At 38.7% G+C, this 24284-nt stretch overlaps 1 protein-coding gene and 1 pseudogene across 1 annotated transcript in view; both read left to right on the top strand.

Moving 5' to 3' along the window:
- Positions 1 to 24284, top strand: part of FAM104B (family with sequence similarity 104 member B) — a 628193-nt gene that overhangs the window by 281183 nt on the left and 322726 nt on the right. The window lies entirely within an intron of this gene.
- LOC126946533 (60S ribosomal protein L3-like) lies at positions 22327 to 23825 on the top strand (annotated as a pseudogene).

Raw genomic sequence — 24284 nt, 5'->3', positions numbered from 1 at the left:
TCTTTGTTGGTTTAAATTGTGTTTTGTTAGAAACTAGGATTGCAACCCTTGATTTTTTTCTGTTTTTCATTTGCTTGGTAGATTTTCCTCCATCCCTTTATTTTGAGCCTATGTGTGTCATTGCATCCGAGATGGGTCTCTTGAAGATAGCATACAAATGGGTCTTGGTTCTTTATCCAGCTTGTCACTCTGTGTATTTTAATTGGAGCATTTAGCCCATTTATATTTAAGGTCAGTGTTGATATGTGTGGATTTGATCCTGTCATCATGTCAGCTGGTTATTTTGCAGACTTTTTATATGGTTGCTTTATAGTGTCACTGGTCTGAAGTACATTGTGTTTTTGTAGTGGCTTGTAACAGTCTTTCTTTTTCATATTTAGTGCTTCTTTCAGAAGCTCTTGTAAGGCAGGTCTCAGCATTTGCTTTTCTGTGAAAAAAATATCTTATTTCTCCTTTGCTTATGAAGTTTGGTGTGGCTGGCTACAAAATTCAGCATTGGAATTTCTTTCCTTTAAGAATGTTAAATGTTGGCCTCTAATCTCTTCTGGTTTATAGAGCTTCAGCTGAGAGGTACATTGTTCTTCTGATGGGCTTCCCTTAGTAGGTAACCTGGCATTTCTCTCTAGCTGCCTTTAACAATTTTTTTTTTCATTTCAACTTTGGAGAACTTGAAAATTATGTCTTGGGGATGATAATCTCATAGAGTATTTTACTGGGGTTCTCTGCATTTCCTGAATTTCGATGTTGGCCTGTCTTCCTTGGTTGGGGAGGTTTTCATGCATAAAACCTGAAATATGTTTCCCAAATTGATTCCATTTCTCCAATCTCTTTCAGATACACCAATGAGTTTTAGATTCACACTCTTTTCATAATCCCTTATTTCTAAGAGGTTTTCTTTATTTCTTTTCATTCTGTTTTCTCTATACTTGTTTGCCTGTCTTATTTCAGAAATGCAGTCTTCAAACTCTGAGATTCTTTCCACTGTTTGATCTAGCCTGCTGTTAATACTTATGATTGCACTATGACATTCTTCCAATGTGTTTTTCAGCTCTACCAGGTCAGTCACATTCTTCTCTATCATGGCTATCTTGTCTGTCAGCCCCTGCTGTGTTTTATCATGATTTTTAGCTTCTATGCATTGAGTTACAATATACCCCTTTAGCTCAGTGAACTTTGTTCCTATTCATATTCTGATTTCTACTTCTGTCATTTCAGCCATCTCAGCCTCAGCCTGGTCTGAACCCTTGCTAGACAGGTGGTGCAGTCATTTGGAGGAAATAGGGCACTCTGGCTTTTTGAAATTTTAGCATTCTTGCACTAATTCTTTCTCATTTGTGTGGGCTTATCTACCTTCAGTCTATGAGGTTGCTGACCTTTGGATGAGAAACAGCAAAGATGGCAGCCTGCCCCCTGCTCTAGGACCTCTGTCCCAGGAAGGTACAGAACTGTTGCCAGCCCAAATGCACCTGTAGGAGGTGGTTGGAGATGCTATTTTGGGGTCTCACCCAGTCATGAGGAATGGGATAGGATACCTGCTTAAAGAAGCAGTCTGGCCATACTTTTATAGGGCAGGTGTGCTGTGCCAGAATACTGCTTCCACCCTCTTTTGGTTTGAACTCTCCCAAGGCTGCTGGTTGAAACACCTTAGTTGCTGAAACAGCAAAGATGGCAGTCCACCCCTTCCTCCAGGAAACTCTTTCCCAGGGAGGATTCCAATCTCTATCAGTCAAAGAACACCAGTGGGAGTGGCTGGAAGCCCAGATTGCATGTCCTGCCCAGCGAGGAGGAACGGATCAGAGACCTGATTAAAGAAGCAGTTTGGCCACGTTTTGGTAGAGCAGCTGTGCTGTGGTTAGGGATCCCTTCTGCTCCTGGTTGGACTCTCCAAAGCCTGCAGGCTGGAATGGCTGAGTTACCCAAACAACAAAGATGGTGGCCTGCCCCTTCCCCTGGGAACTCTGTCCCAGGTATGGGCAACACTGGCTGGAATTCCAAGCCAGTGGGTCTTATCCTGTGAGGCTCAGTGGAAGTGGGGCCCACAGACCATTGCTACTCAGCCCCCTTCCTAGAGGTATGTGTGGAGGTTCAACCCCCTGCCTTGCCTGAGTTGCAGTCACTTTTGCCAGTAAGCCTGGAGCTGGAGTATGTAAAGCTCCTGGGCCTCCATGCATGCCTGAGTAGCTGCCCTGCCGAGATTTCACACTGAGTGTCAGACTGAAGGTCCTGGTGGGGTGTCTTCATAAGAGGGTCTCCCAACCAAAGGGTTGCAAAGATCAGTGACAGAAGCATGGTTTCCTGGGGACAATCATTCACTCACTGCTTCCCTGGGTTAGGGAGGTTCTCCTGGCTCTGTGTCACTCCCAGGTGGGCTGTTGTCCTGTCTTGCTTCTCTCCTTTCTCTGTGGGTCGAGTTGTTTCCTTGATTAGTCCCAATGTGAGTAACTGGATTTTTCAGTTGAATTTGCTATATTTACTTGCCCCTTTTGTTTCTTTCTGTGAGGGGCATGCACCTTAGCTGCTCCTAGTCAGTCATCTTGTCCCAAATCCTTATTTCTTTTTATCACTGTGTAGATGTTATAGTGTCTTCTAGATTTTACTGATCCTATTGGGATGTCATCTAAGAGGTTAAATGTAATTCTTCTGTAGATAATTACATATTCTTTTGCTTCTTAGAACATATCTTTGTTTTTGGGTTTCTGTAGTTTTATTATAATATGTCTAGGTGTGAATTTAGTTTTACATATTCTATGTGGGGTTCACTGGACTTCCTGAATCTGAGGATTTATTTCTTTCATAATTCCTGAAATATTCTCAGCCTTTACATATTTTTTTTTGTTTTTTCTTTTTTTAAAATTATTATTATACTTTAAGTTCTAGGGTACATGTGCATAACGTGCAGGTTTGTTAAATGTATACTTGTGCCATGTTGGTATGCTGCACCCATCAACTCGTCAGCACTCATCAACTCGTCATTTACATCAGGTATAACTCCCAGGGCAATCCCTCCCCCCTCCCACCTCCACATGATAGGCCCTGGTGTGTGATGTTCCCCTTCCCGAGTCCAAGTGATCTCATTGTTCAGTTCCCACCTATGAGTGAGAACATGCAGTGTTTCGTTTTCTGTTCTTGCGATAGTTTGCTGAGAATGATGGTTTCCAGCTGAATCCATGTCCTACAAAGGACACAAACTCATCCTTTTTTATGGCTGCATAGTATTCCATGGTGTATATGTGCCACATTTTCTTAATCCAGTCTGTCACTGATGGACATTTGGGTTGATTCCAAGTCTTTGCTATTGTGAATAGTGCCGCAGGAAACATACGTGTGCATGTGTCTTTATAGCAGCATGATTTATAATCCTTTGGGTATATCCCCAGTAATGGGATGGCTGGGTCATATGGTACTTCTAGTTCTAGATCCTTGAGGAATCGCCATACTGTTTTCCATAATGGTTGAACTAGTTTCCAATCCCACCAACAGTGTAAAAGTGTTCCTATTTCTCCACATCCTCTCCAGCACCTGTTGTTTCCTGACTTTTTAATGATTGCCATTCTAACTGGTGTGAGATGGTATCTCATTGTGGTTTTGATTTGCATTTCTCTGATGGCCAGTGATGATGAGCATTTTTTCATGTGTCTGTTGGCTGCATAAATGTCTTCTTTTGAGAAATGTCTGTTCATATCCTTTGCCCACTTTTTGATGGGGTTGTTTTTTTCTTTTAAATTTGATTGAGTTCTTTGTAGGTTCTGGATATTAGCCCTTTGTCAGATGAGTAGATTGTAAAACTCTTCTCCCATTCTGTAGGTTGCCTGTTCACTCAGATGGTAGTTCCTTTTGCTGTGCAGAAGCTCTTTAGTTTAATTAGATCCCATTTGTCAATTTTGGCTTTCGTTACCATTGCTTTTGGTGTTTTAGACATGAAGTGCTTGCCCATGCCTATGCCCTGAATGGTATTACCTAGGTTTTCTTCTATGGTTTTTATGGTATTAGGTCTAACATTTAAGTCTCTAATCCATCTTGAATTAATTTTCGTATAAGGAGTAAGGAAAGGATCCAGTTTCAGCTTTCTACTTATGGCTAGCCAATTTTCCCAGCACCATTTATTAAATAGGGAATCCTTTCCCCATTTCTTGTTTCTCTCAGGTTTGTCAAAGATCAGATGGCTGTAGATGTGTGGTGTTATTTCTGAGGACTCTGTTCTGTTTCATTGGTCTATATCTCTGTTTTGGTACCAGTACCATGCTGTTTTGGTTGCTGTAGCCTTGTAGTATAGTTTGAAGTCACGTAGCGTGATGCCTCCAGCTTTGTTCTTTTGACTTAGGATTGTCTTGGCAATGCGTGGTCTTTTTTGGTTCCAAATGAACTTTAAAGCAGTTCTTTCCAATTCTGTGAAGAAGCTCATTGGTAGCTTGATGGGGATGGCATTGAATCTATAAATTACCTTAGGCAGTATGGCCATTTTCACGATATTGATTCTTCCTATCCCTGAGCATGGTATGTTCTTCCATTTGTTTGTGTCCTTTTTTATTTCACTGAGCAGTGGTTTGTAGTTCTCCTTGAAGTGGTCCTTTACATCCCTTGTAAGTTGGATTCCTAAGTACTTTATTCTCTTTGAAGCAATTGTGAATGGAAGTTCATTCATGATTTGGCTCTCTGTTTGTGTGTTACTGGTGAATAAGAATGCTTGTGATTTTTGCACATTTATTTTGTATCCTGAGACTTTGCTGAAGTTGCTTATCAGCTTAAGGAGATTTTGGGCTGAGACAATGGAGTTTTCTAAATAGACAATCATGTCATCTGCAAACAGGGACAATTTGACTTCTTCTTCTCCTAACTGAATACCCTTGATTTCTTTCTCTTGCCTGATTGCCCTAGGCAGAACTTCCAACACTATGTTGAATAGGAGTGGTGAGAGAGGGCATCCCTGTCTTGTGCCAGTTTTCAAAGGGAATTTTTCCAGTTTTTGCCCATTCAGTATGATATTGGCTGTGGGTTTGTCATAAATAGCTGTTATTATTTTGAGATACGTTCCATCAATACCGAATTTATTGAGCGTTTATAGCATGAAGGGCTGTTGAATTTTGTCAAAGGCCTTTTCTGCATCTATTGAGATAATCATGTGGTTTTTGTCTTTGGTTCTGTTTATATGCTGGCTTACGTTTATTGATTTGCATATGTTGAACCAACCTTGCATCCCAGGGATGAAGCCCACTTGATCATGGTGGAGAAGCTTTTTGATGTGTTGCTGGATTCGGTTTGCCAGTATTTTATTGAGGATTTTTGCATCAATGTTCATCAGGGATATTGGTCTAAAATTCTCTTTTTTTGTTGTGTCTCTGCCAGGCTTTGGTATCAGGATGATGTTGGCCTCATAAAATGAGTTAGGGAGGATTCCCTCTTTCTCTATTGATTGGAATAGTTACAGAAGGAATGGTACCAGCTCCTCCTTGTACCTCTGGTAGAATTCAGCTGTGAATCCATCTGGTCCTGGACTTTTTTTGTTTGGTAGGTTATTAATTATTGCCTCAATTTCAGAGCCTGCCATTGGTCTATTCAGGAATTCAGAGTTTTCCTGGTTTAGTCTTGGGAGAGTGTAAGTGTCCAGGAAATTATCCATTTCTTCTAGATTTTCTAGTTTATTTGCGTAGAGGTGTTTATAGTATTCTCTGATGGTAGTTTGTTTTTCTGTGGGGTCGGTGGTGATATCCCTTTTATCCTTTTTATTGTGTCTATTTGATTCTTCTCTCTTTTCTTCTTCATTAGTCTTGCTAGTGGTCTGTCAATTTTGTTGATCTTTTCAAAAAACCAACTCCTGGATTCATTGATTTTTTGGAGGGTTTTTTGTGTCTCTATCTCCTTCAGTTTTGCTCTGATCTTAGTTATTTCTTGCCTTCTGCTAGCTTTTGAATGTGTTTGCTCTTGCTTCTCTAGTTCTTTTAATTGTGATGTTAGAGTGTCAATTTTAGATCTTTCCAGCTTTCTCTTGTGGGTATTTAGTGCTCTAAATTTCCCTCTACACACTGCTTTAAGTGTGTCCCAGAGATTCTGGTATGTTGTATCTTTGTTCTCATTGGTTTCAAAGAACATCTTTATTTCTGCCTTCATTTCGTTATGTACCCAGTAGTCATTCAGGAGCAGGTTATTCAGTTTCCATGTAGTTGAGTGGTTTTGATTGAGTTTCTTAGTCCTGAGTTCTCGTTTGATTGCACTGTGGTTTGAGAGACAGTTTGTTATAATTTCTGTTCTTGTACATTTGCTGAGGAGTGCTTTACTTCCAATTATGTGGTCAATTTTGGAATAAGTGTGATGTGGTGCTGAGAAGTATGTATATTCTATCGATTTGGGGTGGAGAGTTCTGTAGATTGCTATTAGGTCTGCTTGCTGCAGAGGTGAGTTCAATTCCTGGATATCCTTGTTAACTTTCTGTCTCGTTGATCTGTCTAATGTTGACAGTGGAGTGTTGAAGTCTCCCATTAGTATTTTATGGGAGTCTAAGTCTCTTTGTAAGCCTCTAATGACTTGCTTTGTGAATCTGGGTGCTCTTGTATTGGGTGCATATATATTCAGGGTAGTTAGCTCTTCCTGTTGAATTGATCCCTTTACCATTATGTAATGGCCTTCTTTGTGTCTTTTGATCTTTGATGGTTTAAAGTCTGTTTTATCAGAGACTAGTATTGCAACCCCTGCTTTTTTTTGTTCTCCATTTGCTTGGTAAATCTTAATCCATCCCTTTATTTTGAGCCTATGTATGTCTCTGCGTGTGAGATGGGTCTCCTGAATACAGCAAACTGATGGGTCTTGACTCTTTATCCAGTTTGCCAGTCTGTGTCTTTTAATTGGAGCATTTAGTCCATTTACATTTAAAGTTAATATTGTTATGTGTGAACTTGATCCTGCCATTATGATATTAACTGGTTATTTTGCTTGTTAGTTGATGCAGTTTCTTCCTAGCATCGATGGTCTTTACATTTTGGCATGTTTTTGCAATGGCTGCTACCAGTTCTTCCTTTCCATGTTTAGTGCTTCCTTCAGGGTCTCTTGTGAGGCAGGCCTGGTGGTGACAAAATCTCTAAGCATTTGCTTTTCTGTAAAGGATTTTATTTCTCCTTCACTTATGAAACTTAGTTTGGTTTGATATGAAATTCTGGGTTTAAAATTCTTTTCTTTAAGAATGTTGAATATTGGCCCCCACTCTCTTCTGGCTTGTAGAGTTTCTGCCGATAGATCTGCTGTTAGTCTGATGGGCTTCCCTTTGTGGGTAACCTGAACTTTCTCTCAGGCTGCCCTTAACAGTTTTTTCTTCATTTCAACTTTGGTGAATCTGACAATTATGTGTCTTGGAGTTGCTCTTCTCAAGGTGTATCTTTGTGGCATTCTCTGTATTTCCTGAATTTGAATGTTGGCCTGCCTTACTAGGTTGGGGAAGTTCTCCTGGATGATATCCTGAAGAGTGTTTTCCAACTTGGTTCCATTTTCCCCCTCACTTTCAGGCACTCCAATCAGATGTAGATTTGGTCTTTTCACATAATCCCATACTTCTTGAAAGTTTTGTTCATTTCTTTTTCCTCTTTTTTCTTTAGACTTTTCTTCTCACTTCATTTCAGTCATTTGATCCTCGATTGCTGATACTCTTTCTTCCAGTTGATTGAGTCAGTTACTGAAGCTTGTATATTTGTCACGTATTTCTCGTGTCATGGTTTTTATCTCTGTCAGTTTGTTTATGGCCTTCTCTGCATCTATTATTCTTGTTATCCATTCCTCCATTTTTTTTTTCAAGATTTTTAGTTTCTTTGCACTGGGTATGTAATTCTTCCTTTAGCTCTGAGAAGTTTGATGGACTGAAGCCTTCTCTCCACTCATCAAAGTTATTCTCCGTCCAGCTTTGATCCGTTGCTGGCAATGAGCTGTGTTCCTTTGGAGGGGGAGATGCGCTCTTTTTTTTTTTTTTTTTTTTTTTTTTAATTTCCAGCTTTTTTGCCCTGCTTTTTCCCTATCTTTGTGGTTTTATCTGATGATGGTGATGTATTGATGGGGTTTTGGTGTGGGTGTCCTTCCTGTTTGTTAGTTTTCCTTCTAACAGTCAGGACCCTCAGCTGTAGATCTGTTGGAGATTGCTTGAGGTCTACTCCAGACCCTGTTTCCCTGGGTATCAGCAGCAGAGGCTGCAGAAGATACATTATTGCTGAACAGCGAGTGTACCTGTCTGATTCTTGCTTTGGAAGCTTCATCTCAGGGGTGTACCCTGTCATGTGAGGTATGGGGTGTCAGTCTGCCCCTGGTGGGGGATGTCTCCCAGTTAGGCTATTCAGGGGTCAGGAACCCACTTGGGCAGGCAGTCTGTCCCTTCTCAGATCTCAACCTCCGTGTTGGGAGATCCACTGCTCTCTTCAAAGCTGTCAGACAGGGTCGCCCGCATCTGCAGAGGTTTCTGCTGCCTTTTCTTTTGTTTGGCTGTGCCCTGTCCCCAGAGGTGGAGTCAACAGAGCCAGGCAGGCCTCCTTGAGCTACTGTGGGCTCCACCCAGTTCGAGCTTCCTAGTGGCTTTGTTTACCTACTTAAGCCTCAGCAATGGTGGGTGCCACTCCCCCAGCCTCGCTGCTGCCTTGCCATTAGATCACAGACTGCTGTGCTAGCAATGAGGGAGGCTCCACGGGCATGGGACCCTCCCAGCCAGGTGTGGGATATAATCTCCTCATGTGCCATTTGCTAAGACCCTTGGTAAAGCGCAGTATTGGGGTGGGAGTTACCGAATTTTCCAGGTGTTGTGTGTCTCAGTTCCCCTGGCTAGGAAAAGGAATTCCCTTCCCCCTTGCGCTTCCCAGGTGAGGCGATGCATTGCCCTGCTTCAACTCTCGCTGGTCGGGCTGCAGCAGTTGACCAGCACCGATTGTCCGGTACTTCCTTGTGAGATGAACCCAGTTGAAAATGCAGAAATCACGTGTCTTCTGTGTCACTCGCACTGGGAGCTGGAGACTGGAGCTTTCCTATTCAGCCATCTTGCTCTGCCCCCCCTAGCCTTTATATTTTTAATACCACCTATTTCTTACTCTTTCTATTATCTATTTCTGACATTGCAATTTGATGAGTGTACAACCTGCATACCATATTCTCCATATCATTTAATTTCTCTTTCATATTTTTAATTTCTTTATTTCTCTGAATTTCATTCTTGTTAACTTATTCAAATATGTCTTCCTGTTTACTCCATCCCACTGTAGACACGATCACAATTATATCACAGGCTAAATGTGTTAGGTAGTAGAGAGTGGTAAGTAGAACCTACTCAATCATTATATTTATCATCTTAATGCTTCACAAGTTGTCAACCCAAATTGACAGAGATAAACAACTATTTTATAGTATAAATATGCTTCTTGTGATAATCAGGATATAATTATGCTAAAATATTCACCATATAGCTAAAATTCAATTTAACAAGGTATTCTGTATTTTGTCAGGCAATTTTAATGGGAAGTCAATTTCTGCCACAGAAGCTGAGACAGGTATCAAAGATATCTGTGTGATGATGTAAAGTAACTTGTTCTTCAGTGCTAACTCTAATAAATAAATGTAAATCTAAAGTTAGGACATATGAGCTGCCAAATATTTTTATGCTATCTCTGAATGTGAAAGACATACTAATAAAATTTCCAGGTAATTTTCTACCTTGTGTATGGACAGGGGGAAGAATGTTGGATATCAGAATTTTTCTAAATATTCAGGTCATAATTTATATATCACTGGGTAGAGGACAATTCCAGTTAGCAAGAAGTTACCTAAAGCATTTTTCTCTCCAAACAAAGGGTGATTCTATTTTGGAGACTCATTCTTGGTGTTACAGATGCTTTTCCTCCCCCTCGTGTGTGTGTGTGTGTGTGTGTGTGTGTGTGTGTGTGTGTGTGCATGTGTGTTTGTGTGTGTGCCTGTGTGTCTGTGTGTGTGTTAAGAACACTAAACATGAGATTATCCCCTTGACACATTTTAAGTGCACAATAGAGTATTGTTAACTGTAGGCACAATGTCGTACAGCAGATGTTCAGAATGTATTCATCTTGTGTAACTGATACTATATAACTGGTAGACAGCAACTCCCCATTTTAAGGATACTCACTCTATTGTCTATTCTTTAAATTTTAGATGTTTTAAGATTACACAATTGTGGCAAACCAGATGTAATTATTATAACCCAAGTGACCCAATGGAGACTCCAAATTACAGTTAATGGAAAATAAAAATGCTGTTCACATTCTTTAGTCTTAATCTCAGAAAGTTAGAATAGTGTTTAGAAATTATAATTTCTTGTCTCAAATTATCATATATACAAGTGAGATGGTATTGAAATGGTGCTCATCAGCCAGAGTCATATTAAGCTATCAATTTGAATTATATGTACAGTGAAACATAATCTTTTTTGGTTTGACTAGCTAAGCACAGTTCCAGACAGAGAGGATTCAAAATTATTCAGTTGGCATTTAACTCTCATTGGGGAAGCCTAAACTGACATCTTTAACTTGATATAAATATTACCGTTTAGGCAATTAATCTCTTGAAAAAATGCTAAATCTCAGCAAAATTTTAAAATATAACAGTCGTCAGATACTTCTTTAACTAAGCTTATTTTAATATTATTGCCAATACTTTGAATTGGTTTAAATCATTAATTTGAATTAGTTTGTATCACTCTTTACTGTCTTAGGCTGGACATCTACTAAAGCCATAATTGAAGATTCTTTAAAAAGACATGTTGCAAATTAGGGCTACATATTGCATAGAAACAAGCAGATTAAATTCATTTGTCAATTTTATGTGCAAAATAAACATACCAAAGTACTTTGGGAATGTACAACTTGACTGTGCTTTTATAGCACTGACTCTAAGTCCCTGCCCCAAGTGATTCTTTTATTTGCATGGTTGATAATTTGATCTGATCTTACTATTTCTAGATCTAGTTCTCAACTTTCTTTTCTGTTCCACTGTTCTACATGTCTTTCTTTACATCAATATCACACTGTCTTGATTGTAGCTTTATAATAAGTCTTGAAATCTGGTAGTTTAAGGCTTTGAAGTTTGTTCTTGTTTTCAAAATTGTTTTGTCAGTTAGAGATCCATACAATTTACAAGTAAATTTTAGCAGTCTTATAAATTTCAACAAAATAACCTGCTAATATTTTCACCTAGGTTGTGTTGACAGTATAGATACATTTGGGAATAAATGATATCTTAACAACATTGAGCCTTCCAGTGTATGTAGTATATTTCTCTACCTACTTAGTTTTTCTTTTATACATCTCACTAATGTTTTATAATTTCTGTGCATAAAATTTAGAATCAGCTTGTCAATGGCTACCAAAAAAAAAAAAAAGCCTCCTAGCAAGAAAACAATACGACTCTCAAATCAATTTAGGTCTTCTTTAATTAGGTCTCTTAGCAATGTTGTTTTGTTCTCAGAGTACATATTTTATCAAACTTATCCCAAAGTATTTCTGGTTTTGCGATGCTGTTGTAAATGGTATTTTTATATTATTAACTTTCAGATTATTAGTTGCCGGTATATAGAAATGCAATTGAGTTATGCATGTTGACCTTGTATTCTTCAACCCTGCTAAACTAATTTTTAGTTCTAGTATCTTTTTTATATACATATGCAATCATGTTGTCTAAAACATGTTAAAAGTAGAAAAATAGTTTTTCTACTTAAAAAAATCTGTATTCCCTTTTTTACTTGACTTATTACATTAGTTAGCATCTATGGTAAAAATTCAAATGGGAGTTTTGAGAAAAGATTTCCTTGGCTTAGTCTCAGTCTTGAGGGGAAGCACTGTCTTTCACCATTAAGTATGATGGTACTTATAGGTATTTTGTAGGTGCCCTTTACCAAGAAGAAGTTTCGTTCTATTCCTAGTTTGTTGAGAGGTTTTATCGTGAACATTTGGATTTTGTATAATGTTGTTTCTGCAGTAAATGAGATGATCATATAGACTGTACTTTTTAGACTGTTAATATGATGAATGCTACTGATCAGTTTTCCAATATTAAACCAAACTTGCATGCCTGGGATAAACCCCATGTGGTTATAACCTACCATATTATTGGGCCAGGGGCAGTGGCTCATGCCTGTAATCCCAGCACTTTGGGAGGCCAAGGCAGGAGGACTGTTTGAACCAAGGAGTTCAAGACGAGTCTCGGCAACAAAGTGAAACCCCATCTTACCAAAAATTTTAAAGCAATTAGCTGGGCATGGTGGTACATGTCTGTAGTCTTAGCTACTCAGAAGGTGGAAGCAGGAAGATCACTTGACCCCAGGAGGTTGAGGCTGCAGTGAGCTGTGTTCATGCCACTGCATTCCAGCCTGGGTGACAAGGCAAGACCTTGTCTCAAATAAATAAAATAAACATAACATATCATTTGTGTGTGTATGTATATATATAATATATTAATATATATATACATACATGCACACATATATATGATTTGCTAAAATATTAGTAAAGATTTTTGTATCTATATTCACAATATATATTGATGTAGTCTTCTTGTAAACTTTGTTTTGTTTTATTTTTGTATCAGAGTACTGCTCACATTACAGAATGGTAGGAAAGTGTTTCCTCTGGTTCTTTTATTGGAGTAGATTGTGGAAAATTGGTGTTATTACTTCCTTAAATGTTTGGTAGAATTCTGGGCCTGGAGTGTTCTTTCTGGGAAAGTTTTTACTAATATGTAGGGCTATGAAAACTATCTACTTCTTTACAAGAAACAGCATCAACTCCTACCTACATTCAGCAGTAAGAATGAGCCTCTACCACTGGATATTCATAGAGGTCAAGTGGAGAATCTGGAATTCTACTCCCATCTAGAAGAAATGAGGAAGTACCCCTCTTTTCCTGACAGCATGGGAGAAAAACGATTTAAATAAGGTCCATAGTGTCATAACAGCCAAAATGCCCAGGTTTCAATAAAAAATCATTTACAATACCTAGAACCAAGAAAATCTCCACCTAAATTAGAAAAGACAGGGCCATCTGAAATGACAAGAAAAAAAAATCTTCCCTATAGCAGCTACAAGAGCACTGGTAAAATATGTCAAACAAAATTTTCAAAACTGGAAATTAACTAAATATTTGCAATAACTGAGAAGTGCTTATTCAAGAAAAATGTTGAATCTCAACAAGAAATGTTAACTTCATGGTGTTTTAACTTGCCCTTGTTATATCCCCCACTCTTTACCTTCATGGTATCCTTGGAAATGAATAGCCCCAGTGCTATAGTACCTGTGAAAACCAGCAACCTAGCAGCAAATGTGGGGTGGGAGTGGAGGATGCATTTGGAGATCCCCAAAAGCTTCACCCAGAGAATTACTACAATTTGACCTGTCTGGAAACTCACTGAAAAGCTTCATGCTCAAGGTTTATATTTATTTGACATGACTCAGAGATCACTCTGAAAAACTCTATTGCCAAGGCATTTGTCAAAAACATCAGAGGCAAGTGTTTAACATAACAGCTGCCTTAGAAGAAGTTAGGGCTAATAAGAGGTTACAAAAAAAATTAAAAGAAAAAAACTGGAGAATGAGGGTTTCATATGGGGCTTGGAAAACCTACAACATATTCTTGGGAATTTAGAAGGCCATGCATATGTCCAAGGCTTTGGACATATTCAAGAAAGACATGAAAAGGCCCTAATCTCTCACTTGTGGTTTTGCACAAGTAGGAAATGAAGGCAAAGGCAGAATTGTAAACTGCCTGCTGGAGCACTGAAGGTATATCTCAACACATACACAGAGCTTCTTGGTAAAGGCTGGGAGACTTAATGGTTCAAGGCATTTAAGGAAATCCCTACTTTATCATTGACTACTAAGCTAACTGAGTGGAGAATTTGCTGTACATGACAAAAAATACAGACTACAGAATTGGTTCAGTAAAGTCATTAAACAAACAACAACAAAAACAAACTAGCAACAAGAAGAAATCCTAGTACATTAACAGCCTGCTGATGTTATTAATTCACACAAACTTAGTGGCTTAGGACAACACAAATTTATTATTATATAGTTCTGGAAAGCAACACAAATTTATTATTTTATAGTTCTGGAAAGACTCATTCTAAAATGGGTCTTAGCTGACCAAAATCAAGTTATCAGCAAGAATATGTTCTTTCTGGATGTCTTAGGATGGAATCTTTTTTTCTTACATTTTCCAGTTTCTAGATTCCACCTACATTCCTTGTGTGGCCCCAGTCTTTTGTCATGCTACCATCTCTTAGGTTATCTCTTCTGATTTCCTCTTCCACTTTTACACAACCTTGTAATTACATTGGGCCACTCAGTTAATCCAGGATAATCTCCCTATTGTAAGGTCAGCATATTAGCAAAGTTGATTGCATAAGCAAACTTAATTCCCTTTTACAATATAATCTGTTATAATAGAAGATTCTGGGTAATTAGGACATTAAACATCTATGAGCAGTAATTACTTATGTTTGCCATACCTGTAGTAAGGGATACCTCATTGCCAGAATTGCTTCATTATATTATTTAAAATGTCCAGTTTTTAACAAAAATTATGGGAATGCAAAAAAAAAATAGATAATTATGGCCTATACACAGAAAAACATCCTACAATCAATAGAAACTTTTTCTGGAAGCATGAATATTAAACTTAGTAAACAAAGAATCTAAATCAGCCATTTTAAATATGTTCAATGAACTAAAGGAAACCATGTATAAAGAACTAAAAGAAAGTATGAAAACTATGTCTTCCCAAGTAGAGAATATCAATAAAGATATGAAAATTATTTGAAAAATATCGAAATTATGAAGAGAAGTACCACTAAAAAGAAAATTTTCACAAAGGAGCTCAACGGCAGGTTTGAACTAGCAGGAAAAAGGAGTGAGCAAGATATAGATAGGTCAATTGATATTATACAGTCTGAGAAACAGAAAAAAGATGAATAAAAATAAATAGAGCAACTTGAACCTATGGAACAACATCAAGAGCACCAACATAGGCATAAGATTCTAGGAGAGGAGAGAAGTGAGAAAGAAAGAACGTTGAAGACATCATCACCAAAATTATGAAATTTGGTGAAAAACATTAACCTACACATCCCAGAAGCTCAACGAACTCCAATTAGGATTAACACAGAGAGTCACAGCTGAGTGCATCATAGTCAAACTGTCAAAAAGCAAGGGCAAAGAAAAAATCTTAAAAGCTGCAAGAGAGAAGTGACTCATCATATACAAGGTATCCTCAAAAATATAATAGCTGACTTCTCATCAGAAACCATGGAGGCCAAGATGTCATTGGGATGGCATATTCAAAATGATTAAATAAAAAGGCTGTCAACCCAGTATTTATATCTGGAAAAACTATCCTTCAAAAATAAAAGAATAATTAAAACTTTATTTGATAAACATTGAGATAATATATCACTAACAGATTTTACCTACAAGCAAAACAAACTAAATAACCAAATTACAAAATGGGTTTGAGGTAATATGTGAAGAAAAGGTTCTGCTACTGAAAAAAAAATGATTTTACAACACCATGTGGAAGATCTTAGTCCCTAGAGGAATAATGTAATTAACTACATCTGTAATTTATTTGGACAGTAATCCAATAAGCTATAGAGATCTGGCTTCTTTCCTATTAACTCTTAATCTGGCTTAGGTTGCTCCTGATAGAGTTTTCTGTGATCTGGTACAAGGAATACCATCACCACCAACTTTAGTGTCCACTAAAAAACTGAGGAGACTTCAGACGTTGTGCTTAGTTCACTGAACATACCAGTCTGATGCCTCCTTGTATGTTCTTCCTAGGATGTTCTTCCATAATACTTAAGCGTAACAAGAAGTGGTAAACTGAGGACTTTATAAGTATAGAAGACCCTCAGAAGACCTATAAGGAAATGCATGACATTAGGAAATAGCCAAGCATTGTATCACTGCAAGTGTGGATACCTTCTATTGTCTGTAACATGTGAATAGCCATTCAAACAGAGTTGAGCCCCACTGCACTCTCCAAATACTGGGACCACATTGAGGAGGCACTGGTCAAAGGTGATCACGATTGTGTGTATCTCATATCCATGCATGTTCAGTCATCATAATTATCTCCAAAAGAATTTTTAGAGCATTACACCTCACAGAAAGGTTGGATTCTGACATTGCAGCTTTTCTCATATGTTTTATTATATAGGCAGTTCTGGCTGTAAACAGTGCATATCAAAGTAGATCCTTCTAGCTATAATGTCAATGGTGCATATCAAACTGGAACTGGAAAAATGAGGTTTATGTCTTCTGATTTACATAAGATGATGGAGAATTGAATGATCAGACCTTCAGTAAACATGAGTTCTTACCTCCTAAAGTACTGTACACAGTCCTTAACTGATATGTTTCATATCAAATGTGGAAGCCTACCCTACATAGACAATCTTGGGAATAAGAAAGAGGAAAAAAGGTGTTACTCTAGCCTGAAAGGGTCTTGTTAAATAATGGCTCCTGACTTCATTATTTAAAGTGCTGGTTTGAGCATAGAGAAGGTGGATGGGTGCAGGTTAGTGCAAGGCAGAAAGTTAAGCAGGGTTTTGAGTTGCTGCTAGATCAAGCGTCCATTTTTGTGATCAAACTCAGGATGCAGACATTTGGGGTGAGGTGTATGTAATAACTGACAAAGCCCAGGGAGATGACACAATCATCAAAAAGGACAGAGGAAGGGACCACGAGCTTGGTCAGATTCTCAGATACGTATGTGGCTTAGGGAATTATAAAAAGTACTTTGACTGGAAGAAGCTCTTGTCTAGAAGTAGACTTCCGTGGAAGTTTAGGATGTGATATTGACTAACAGTGTGCCTTGGACAAGTTGCTTAAATTCCTTAAAGCCCCAATTTTTCTTTCTATGCAATGGGAATGATACTATCTGTTATAGCATCGTCAGAAACACATTGTCAGGAAGCACATTGTAAATCCAAAATGCTTTAAAATGCAAAGTGTTCTGGTGTAGCACAGATCCATTCTTTAATCAAAGTGAAGAGTTGTGTTTAGTAAGAAAAGAAAGCAGAAAATTTGTTTGTCAAGGAAAATAAAGTTTCTATATGTGACAATGACATTTTTAATGAAGCAATTATTTTAAATGCACTGATTGTTTTGATTATTTGTATCATATGTGCTGATAATAACAATAATGATACTGATGCCTTGTATTTCCAAAGTTTATAGCACTCTTGATTTATCTTACCAGATGTTCCTGATAGCTGTGTCTTTACTCTTGAATATTGAATAGGTTCGTGACTGGTACCATTGTGTTCCATTGCCATGGTTTTACTGGATTTCATAAACTGTTGTTTAGCAATCCCACCTGTCACCCAGCTATTTTCCCTTTGCACTGTCTTTACATTGTACCACCAGTAAAATGTAGCTGAGCCTCTTGGTGAGGGAAAATACTAGTCTCCAAACAAAGTTTAATCTTCCCACTTTGGGCTATTTTCTTTCTTTTTATTTTATTTTTAAAAAAAATCAGAATGCCAGATGCCAGAGAGATTTATATTGTAGTGATAAATATAGGGTGTGTGAAGTCAAAGCAGACCTGTATTCACATCTTGGGCTTGACAACTTATTAGCTATTTGATCTTTAGTCAGTTACTTAATCTCTCCATGTCTCACATTCTTCATCTATAAAATGTGATAATTATATTCATGTCAGGGGGATATTGTGAGGATTAAATCAGAAAACACATCAAAAATGCACCCAGCACTTAATAGGGCCCCGTAACTGTTATCTGCATTATTAAGACAGAAAGCAGGTGGTAAAAACACATCTGCCTAATGCACACCTTTCTGCAGCAAACTACTCTAATGTGCTGATGAGAGTCTTAAAATTCTACATCAACTACTAACGTTGAATAACCTAGTTTTAATAATTGGTATAAGGCTGTAATGCAATGCTTACAATCAGCTTGTAATCAGTGAAACATTGACCAGTACATTCCTATTGGTCCAAATGCCAGTTCCATGGGTCCAAGTGACTTTAATCCCTAGATGAGTGACAGCATGCTGTATGTATGTTATGTTTTATTTGCTACTGTTTCTATTTGCTTCTAATAGATATCTGTCAGCGGTTATCTGAACGGATACTGCTAATGAAGTAACATGAGACTCAATGTCTCCATCCTACCTAACAACAACACTAATATGCCCATTTACATTATATATGTATCCATAGGAAAACAGTGTTTACTTAAAATTCTCTATTGCCTTTTAAGGAAGTGAGTTATACTAAGTGGAGGAGATTGTTTTTTTCTGAGTGCTGTTTTTAGTTTTAGAACACTAAATGTCTTTTTGCATTTTTCAAGGCAGAATTCAGTAAAGGGTAGGGTGTTCCAATTTAGCTTTAGAAACTGAGAGATTCTTACATTTGATTTATAATTGTTCTATTGTGATGGGGGTGAAGGGGGGCTGACAGCCAAGTAGGACAAGATCTAGAGAAATTTAGAGGCTTCCCAGAAGAAGAATATAGAGGGGAATCCTTCTGGTTGGAGAATGTGGCCAAAGCAGGTTTTCCTGGTGAAACACTGAGGAATAAACTTCATCTGTTCCCTGAAATCCTCACTTATTACTGTGATGTGAATGGATTATTCTTAAAACATCTAGGCCGGGCACGGTGGCTCACGCCTGTAATCCCAGCACTTTGGGAGGCTGAGGCGGACGGATCACGAGGTCAGGAGTTCAAGACCAGTCTGGCCAACACAGTGAAACCCTATTTCTACGGAAAATACAAAAATTAGCTGGGCATGGTGGCGGGTGCCTGTAATCCCAGCTATTCGAGAGGCTAAGGCAGGAGAATCGCTTGAACCCAGGAGGCGGAGGTTGCAGTGAGCCGAGATCGTGCCACCGCACTCCAGCCTAGGCGACAGAGCTAGACTCCATATGAGAATGAGAAAGAAAGAAAGAAAGAAAGAAAGAAAGAAAGAAAGAAAGAAAGAAAGAAAGAAAGAAAGAAAGAAAGAAAGAAAGAAAGAAAGAAAGAAAAGAAAAGTCTGAAAATATTCTGATTCCTATTTCAGGTTTGGGTTTGGAAATAAGAGTCTGCATGTCTAGGTAACAAACATGAGGTTTACATTTAATCTCCACAAACCACACTTGTGTGAATGAAGAAGCATGATAATGTAAAAAGACAGAGATCACCATTCACAGGTTACACAGCAATGGAGGGTATTTACTCTGCTCTAGCTAGAAGCCTACAGTCTAAATAAGCACGAGAAGCCTGAGGCAGTCTCCTGAGTCACGTGACAATTGAAACGTCTCTAGTGAGAGTTCCTAGGCTCCTGGGGTTTCTGACACTGTCCTCCTAAAGGAATGCTTGAGTTTCTTGTATTGCCACAGATACTAACTAGAAGGAGTATTACTGTACCTGCTGTCACTCAGATACCTGCTGGGGCAAATCTTGAGAGCTTTGTAGAAGATAAATGGAAACTTCGCAGTTGAGAAGATTCAAACAGTTTCCTTGAAAACAAACTTTCCAAATCAAAATAATATGGTCATAAATCATTTACAATCACTTTTTTTACCATTTAGAAATTATTTTTCAGCATTAGTTGTTTTGTTGCTTTTTCTGCCAGGCCATAAGTTTATTCCTGTCACTTTTAAAAATCTTTTGATCCTTTGTTTTTACTACAGCAATGGATATTTTTTAACTTTTCTCCCCAAACAAATTGTGCACTTATCAGAATCAAGGGGCATTATTGATTTTGTATTTCATAAAGATGATTTTTATAGATTTTTGTCTATTTTAACATTTTATTTATTATTTTCCATATTTGAACATTTTAATATATTTTCAGAAAGATGTACTTACCGTACTTTTAATTATTACAAATTGTTCATACATATAGAATAATTATTTGAAAAACAAAAGGTTGACAAACAGAAGGGTGATTAGGGTGATTAATCCCTAATTAAGTCATTCATTCTTGGAACCAGGTAACTCATTCTCTCACGTTTATGGAGATAAGCACAAAAAGTGATACTTTACACTGTTTGTAAAGTAAATATGTGTGTCTTTGGAGAATGTTTTCTCTTGTAAGCATCCTGTCTAGGTATATACCCAATCCTTGGTCAGTTCTAAAAAGGGCTGCTTGGGACTAAAGCTAGACAAAATGGATTCAATTATGAAGCTGTTAGTAAGCAGAACCTGGCAGTGGGAAGAAGGTAAACTTAGCACAGGAATTAAAACAGTGAATTGTGAGTAAATTGAAATGTAAATCAATCTGGAGCAGAACTTAAGAGGAACTGGACACTATGGGGAAGATAATAACAGGATAATTGAAAGAGGCATGAGAAAGCAGAATTTAAGAAAGATTTAGGAAGCCTTGATTCAATGACACTTCTACCTGTCCTCTGGTCCCTCAAATAAAAGGTTCTGCATCCTTTGCCATTTCTTACTTCTTTTAAACAAAAATGATGGGAGGCCATTATTTTGTACTGAGCCCCTGCACTAGGCCACAACAGACCAGACCAAATCAAAATTGAGTCACTCATGCTAAATGTCACGTAATCAAACTGAAGCTTTAAGGAAGCAAATAGATCCTGAACAGACCAGTTTTTCCTGAAATTAGGAGATTCCAGTCTACCTGCATTAGCATAATAAGGAAGTCCCTTCTGCTTCAACCCTTACAGAAAAGTAACCAAAATAACCTTATATTAACCAATGAGCTTTTTTCCTATTGTTTTACTTTCTAATTCCCACCCTACAAAACCCACTGTTCTGTATTGTCCAGCAGCTTTCATTCTATTTTGTAGAATGAAAGTAACCCTGATGAATGAATTGTGAATAAAAACCAATTAGATCTATAATTAAGTTTGTTGTAATTTTGTCTTACGATGTTTTCATTTAGGAAGAGCCTGCTACATTGTATGCTACTTACAGTGTCAGGAACATGCTTAGTGTGGGTCTTGGTTGCTTTGGAAAATGCTCTGTTCTGGGCCCTTTCTAGTACATTAGATCTGTAAACTGGCCATCTGGAGATTTGGAGCATCGGTAAGCCTAAAATGATAGCGCTGTCCACACTTTGAAAATACTAAAGCAAGTTACAAAACCTATCCTGGTTTTGTGAAGACAGGTCAGGAGAGTTAGTTGTTGAATTACTTCTTTTCAGAAATCAAGGCAGTGCGAGGGTGAACTCAACAAAGGGAGGTGCTCAATCTGCTACCATATTTATGATTTACCTTACTGGCCCTACTTTCTATATCCTCATTTAATTTTGGAAGGTGATATAGGGAAGAACATGTTTCAATGTCCCAGGACTGAAGGAAGAAATTCCTAATCAACGTCACAATTTCCAAGCCTTTTAAAGTAAATAATTCTTCTACAGCTATAGAATTATAGAATTATAGAATTTCCAAGCCTTTTAAAGTAAATAATTCTTCTACAGCTATTAATTATTAAATTAATCTAAAAACACAACATGCATAATTTCACAAAAATGATTAAAATTTAAAAATAAGAATATTCTTATAAATTTGGAAAATGCTAAAACTTATAAGAGATGACCTGAACTAGCTGCTCTTCCCAATATAGACCTGGGACAGAATGTCAAGTGCCAGAGTAAAGAAAGGATGGATGCACACTTTCTGAGGTCTGGTTTATTCTGAATAGGGAAAATAGCCAGAATGACTGTCAGAAAATTTCACCAGAGGGAGAGGATTTCTCTCAAAAGAAGATGTCTACTTGCAATACGCAAGAGAATCTCTTTTTCTAGTCAATCGTCTGAACTTATCAAGGGAAAGTCAGAGGATATCTATTCGGAGTGTTCTATGCTACTGAAGACCATCCAGAATGTATTTGTGTGTTGGCAGGTGGGGCAGTATCTTAATCTGAAGGGGTGTAGAAACAAAGTAATTCTGAGTTAAGGTTGCCAGATAAAATACAGGACACCTAATTAAATTTGAATTTTAGGTAAATAATAAATTTTATGATTTTTATTATAAGTGTGTCTCATTATTTGTTATTTATCTGGAATCCAAATTTAACAAAGTGTCCTGTATCTATTTGTCCTATTTGGCAAACCTTGTCTTGGTGTCATGACTAAACAAAGATTCCTCAAGAAGAAGTAATGAAATTGGAGTCATATGTCAAATTTATATTAGAAGAAGAAATTAGGAGCACTGATGAGAATCAAATCAATAACTCAATCCCATTAACAATAGCTGCAAAAAAAAAAAAAACCCTAGGAATATACTTTATCATTAAGTGAAAGATCTCTACAAGGAGAACTACAAAACACTGATGAAAGAAATCATAGATGACTCTACTGGCGGGATTTGACAGTGTGATGTCTCACAGAAAGTTCTCTGTTCCCAGATATGGGTCCCTCGGCTTCCTGCCTTGGAAGTGCAGCAGCAGGCACCATGGGAAGGTGAACTGCTTCCTTAAGATGACCCTTCCAAGTCGGTCCACCTCACAGCCTTCCTGGGATACAAGGCTGGCATGACCTGCATCATGTGGGAAGTCGACAGGCCAGAATCCAAGGTGAACAAGACGGAGGTGGTAGAGGCTGTGTCCATTGTGGAGACATCACCCATGGTGGTTGTGGGCAATGTGGGTGACAGGGAAACCCCTTGAGGCCTCCGGAACTTCAAGACCATTTTTGCTGAGCACATCAGTAATGAGTGCAAAGGGCTATAAGGACTGGCATAAATCTAAGAAGAAGGCCTTTCTCAAGTACTGCAAGAAATGGCAGTATGAGGATGGCAAGAAGCAGCTGGAGAAGGACTTCAGCAGCATGAAGAAGTACTGCCAAGTCATCCACGTCATTGCCCACACCCAGAGGCACCCACTTCCTCTGTGCCAGAAGGCCCACCTGATGGAGATCCAAGTGAACCGAGGCACCATGGCCAAGAAGCTGGACTGAGCCCGAGAGAGGCTCGAGCAGCAGGTACCTGTGAACCAAGTGTTTGGACAGGATGAGATAATCGACATCATTGGGGTGACCACAGGCAAAGGTTACAAAGGAGTCACCAGTGGCCGGGCGCGGTGGCTCAAGCCTGTAATCCCAGCACTTTGGGAGGCCGAGACAGGCGGATCACGAGGTCAGGAGATCGAGACCATCCTGGCTAACACGGTGAAACTCCGTCTCTACTAAAAAATACAAAAAACTAGCCGGGCGAAGTGGCGGGCGCCTGTGGTCCCAGCTACTCGGGAGGCTGAGGCAGGAGAATGGCGTGAACCCGGGAGGCGGAGCTTGCAGTGAGCTGAGATCCGGCCACCGCACTCCAGCCTGGGCAACAGAGCCAGACTCAGTCTCAAAAAAAAAAAAAAAAAAAAAAAAAAACAAAGGAGTCACCAGTCATTGGCACAGCAAGAGGCTGCCCCTCAAGACCCCCTGAGGCCTGTGCAAGGTGATCTGCATTAGAGCATGGCATCATGCTCATGCAGCCTTCCCTGTGGCATGCACTGGACAGAAAGGCTACCATCACTGCACTGAGATCAACAAGAGGATCTATAAAATTGGCCAGGGCTACCTTATCAATGACATCAAACTGATCAAGGACAAGGTCTCCACTGACTATGACCTGTCTGACAAAAGCATCAACCCCCTGGGTGGCTTTGTCCACTATGGTGAAGTGACCAATAACTTTTGTCATACTGAAAGGCTGTTTGGTGGGAACCAAGAAGTGAGTGCTCACCCTCCACAAGTCCTTGCTGGTGCAGACCAAACAGTGGGCCCTGGAGAAGACTGACCTTAAGTTCATTGACACCACCTTCGAGTTTGGCCATGGGCAGTTCCAGATCAAGGAGGAGAAGAAAGTATTCATGGGACCACTCAAGAACACCGCATGTTCTCACTCATAGGTGGGAACTGAACAATGAGGTCACTTGGACTCAGGAAGGGGAACATCACACACCAGGGCCTATCATGGGGAGGGGGGGAGGGGGGAGGGATTGCAGTGGGAGTTATACCTGATGTAAATGACGAGTTGATGGGTGCTGACGAGTTGATGGGTGCAGCACACCAACATGGCACAAGTATACATATGTAACAAACCTGCACGTTATGCACATGTACCCTACAACTTAAAGTATAATAATAATAAATAAATTAAAAAAAAAAAAGAAAAACCAAATTGCAAAGGAAGAAGCTTATTTAGTGCCAGGAACAGATTTTGCAGCTGGTGGGGTCTCAATAAAAGTTATTTTCCACCGGCAAAAAAAAAGAAATCATAGATGACACAAACAAATAGAAAAACATCCACTGCTCATGGATTGCAAGAATCAATATTGGGAAAATGA

This window comes from Macaca thibetana, chromosome X (assembly GCF_024542745.1).
Source record: "Macaca thibetana thibetana isolate TM-01 chromosome X, ASM2454274v1, whole genome shotgun sequence".
NCBI lineage: Eukaryota > Metazoa > Chordata > Mammalia > Primates > Cercopithecidae > Macaca > Macaca thibetana.
Note: the sequence above shows the minus strand (reverse complement) of the source record. Positions and strands in the feature narration are given on the sequence as shown.